Consider the following 3,385-nt stretch of genomic DNA (forward strand, 5'->3'; position numbering starts at 1 on the left):
GGCTGCTCTGACACTCAGGCCTTCCGTGCACCAAGGCAACCTTCTGATGCCACTATGACAATGTGGCAACCATGCCCTGACATCACAAAGGGACAGCTCTGTGTTGGCCTGTGAGTTTATGCAAAGCAATAACCAACCTTCCCTACAGCAAACACAAAAGAGCCTGGGAAATTCTCATCTGTCACAAAGCAGCAAAAATTCCCCTCATGGGCCAAACCCTGTTGTTCAGGGATCCCAGAGGAACTCCAAGGGTCCCCCAAGCACCTACAGCCTGTACCCCAACTGAGCACTCAGAGGGACACAAGCAAAGAAAACCAGACCAAGACAATGGCCCACAGCACTGCACGTGTGAGAAATGACTCTCACTTTTAAAATTTTAAAGGTTTAGTAAACCTTAACAAAGGACTGACTAAGGAAAACTTGCAGCATTGGGAGTCTCTGTGACTAGCAGCCATGTGCTCATCTACAAAAAGGACGCTCTGCCTTTTATACCCTTAGCCCCTCTAAAAATTTTGTCAGTCAACTCTTTCTCTGCTGCCCATTGGTGGAGATTACTTTCTTGCATCCTGACTGGAGGTCAGGTGTTGTTACACCCTGCCTGCTGGTCACAAGCCAGCCCTTCCCAAATGCCCTGACTACCAAGGCTATTACAAGGGGGACGGGAAAGAGGACTATGGGAGGATATATTACAATACCATCACTACACATTTGAAAATCGACATAACATCTACTTCTTAATTGTCAGAGCCAACCATTGCATTACTCGTCTAGAACACACAGAACCAGGAGAGAAGCCACTGTTGGCATCACAGCTGAAATCCTTCCTAACAAATCTCCCCACATATTTGCACCTTTATTGGACATGCCCAGGGCTCCGGTGCGGGTACATCTCTGCCTTTCTTCCCCTGTGGCAGCAGTCGAACTGGCAGCATCTGCCCGCCAGCAGCAGCTGCTCCAAGCTGGGAATGCCACTGGCGGTGCTGATTTCCAGAGGGTTCTGTGTGCCAGGGGAAGCCAAGGCAGGAGCGGGTTGAACGGTGCTGGCGCTGCTGCTGCTCTGTGCCAGAGAGCCCCGGCTGGGCAGGGCACGGTGCCCACTGCGCTGCGGGCTCCTTCTCCTGCCACAGCTGGGCACACCTGGCAACAAGGCATGACAACTTGTGGGCAAGCCAAGGGGTTTCTGGGGCTGCACTGCTCTGCACACACCCAGCACACCTGCAGCACAGAATTTTAACCCTCAAACAGGTAAACCAAAGGGAAACAGCTAGAAAAGATTTCCTTTCAACCATTCTAACCTGCTCAACAGAAGTCTTCAAAATGAATGTTACCAAGCAGGGCCCAATCCCTGCTGCCAGGTCAGGGTTAGAACAGAGGCAATCCTTGATCTCAGCACTGGGTGTGTGGGGAGTCACTTCCCCAACACGTGCACACCCAGGAATCTCAGTTACTAGTTTGTATCCATGGATCTAAGGCATATTCAATACTTTGCTGAAACTCACAGGCTAAATATTCCCCCAAATTATTTGATTTACTGATTGATACTTATTGACTTATTGATACTTAAATCACTTCTCCGAATTTACTGACATGAGAATAGGAGTGTCCTTTAGTCCCTGCCAGTCTTTGACACAGGTTCAAGAGGAGACCCATGCACAAAATAACCCAGGACAAAACTGGGATTGCAAAGCAAATTCATTCTATTTGTTGCAGTAGCAAATCATTCATACCAAGCCCTGGATTCCTAAAAATCTGCTGAGCAGTAGAAGGAGGTGGAGCGTGGTGTCGGCAGCAGGGGCAGGTAGGCAGTGCACTTTCAGGACATCCCCTGGATCAAAACGCTGTGCATCTCATCCTTCTCACCCTTCCAGCTCAGAACCAGGCCTTGTATCTCCTGCTCAGGAGTGGAATTTCCCAGTTCCAGCATCGGCTCACACATGGCTGGTGTGTGAGATGAGGCCAATGAATCCAGGATTTAAAAGAAGTGGAAGAGTTAAAATTTTAGCAAGATTTAGTTAGGCAGAAAGAGTATAGCAAGAAGAGTAGCAATAATAAGGGATAGTTAATTTTTAGCAGATAAGGTAGTTAAGGCTAGGGTAATATATCACTTGCCTGTCTTTACTATGTTTAAAGAAGCGGGATGGGATGCGGATTTCTTTGTGACAAAGAAGAGGACCGTAGCCTGCACCTGGGCCCCGAAATTTCAGCTTTAGCCAAGGGGTGCGAAAGCCTGCCAACAGGTCATAAGGAAAGAGGTCAAATTGAGGAAGACGTCTTGGCTTCATCAGAAGGAGACCATTCCCCACTTTAAAACCCACCCACCCATGTAATGTGAAAGAACCCGCAAATATGAGGGAACTTTGGACTCAGTTATAATACATTTTAATACAAAGGGTGTAGGTGGGGTTACCTAATTAATATGTATTAGTCGTTTTGGGAATTATATGAATATGTAGGACTTTTTTAGATAAGTAGAGTGGCAGTGATTCTTCACACATGTCTTTAAGAGACAACTCCTCGTGTGCCTGGTGCTGTAATAAACACACCACCTTCTACCTTTAACTGTGGTGAGTTCTATTCCACACCTCATTTGGTGACTGCGGCAGGAACGCTTCTCTGCTCCAGCGAGAACAACCAGGCTCTGGATGTCTCTGGGTGCTGCCAGGACATTCCTTTCCTGGAGGCACCTCCGCTCTCGGCTGTTCCTCGTGGGGGACAGACAAGACTGTGGGGACTGTGGAGAAAGGGAACATTTAACTCTGTATAAAGTAACCCGTAAGGTGTATGCAGGGGAAGGGCTGTTCACAAGTCACACAGAGACGTCCTGTGCACAACGTACGCCTGTACAGTTTGGGTTTGGGTCTGGCTGCTGGCAGAAAGGATTTGCTGTGTCAATAAGGACCTGCTAGCAATTCTGGGGGTGAATTGAGCAAATCCTGTTTCATTGCTGCTATTTTTCCTGTGTGTTGTAATTGTGGTTGCGTTTTCAGTGTGTGAATGTTTGAGGATGATGATGTGGGTGGATGCTGATGTAGTGGATGGTGTGTGTTGTGTTGAGAAAAATGAGCACTCTGTCCCCTCATAAAGATATACTCCTTTCCCATGAGCCTGTGTGTGTGGACTTTCTAGTTGCAGGGGTTGGTGCTCCCTGTGACACCTAGTGCTTGGGTATACAGGGGGGTTGAGTGATTTTTCTCCCACATTGTGGTCATTTGGGACTGCACGGTTGTGTTTGGGGAGATTTTAGGATTTTGCTTGCAACAAGTGCAGCAATTTATGCAGAAAACTTCAGTGTGGTGATTTATTATGTTGAATTATGGTAGTTCCTTTCTACCCACCCTCCTCCCCCAGGGTTTAAAATCCCCTGCCATGAGGTGGACACTCTCTA

Source organism: Melozone crissalis, unplaced genomic scaffold (genome assembly GCF_028551555.1).
Source record: "Melozone crissalis strain CALT ecotype California unplaced genomic scaffold, PUWL_Pcris_2 ptg000104l_1, whole genome shotgun sequence".
NCBI classification, from domain to species: domain Eukaryota; kingdom Metazoa; phylum Chordata; class Aves; order Passeriformes; family Passerellidae; genus Melozone; species Melozone crissalis.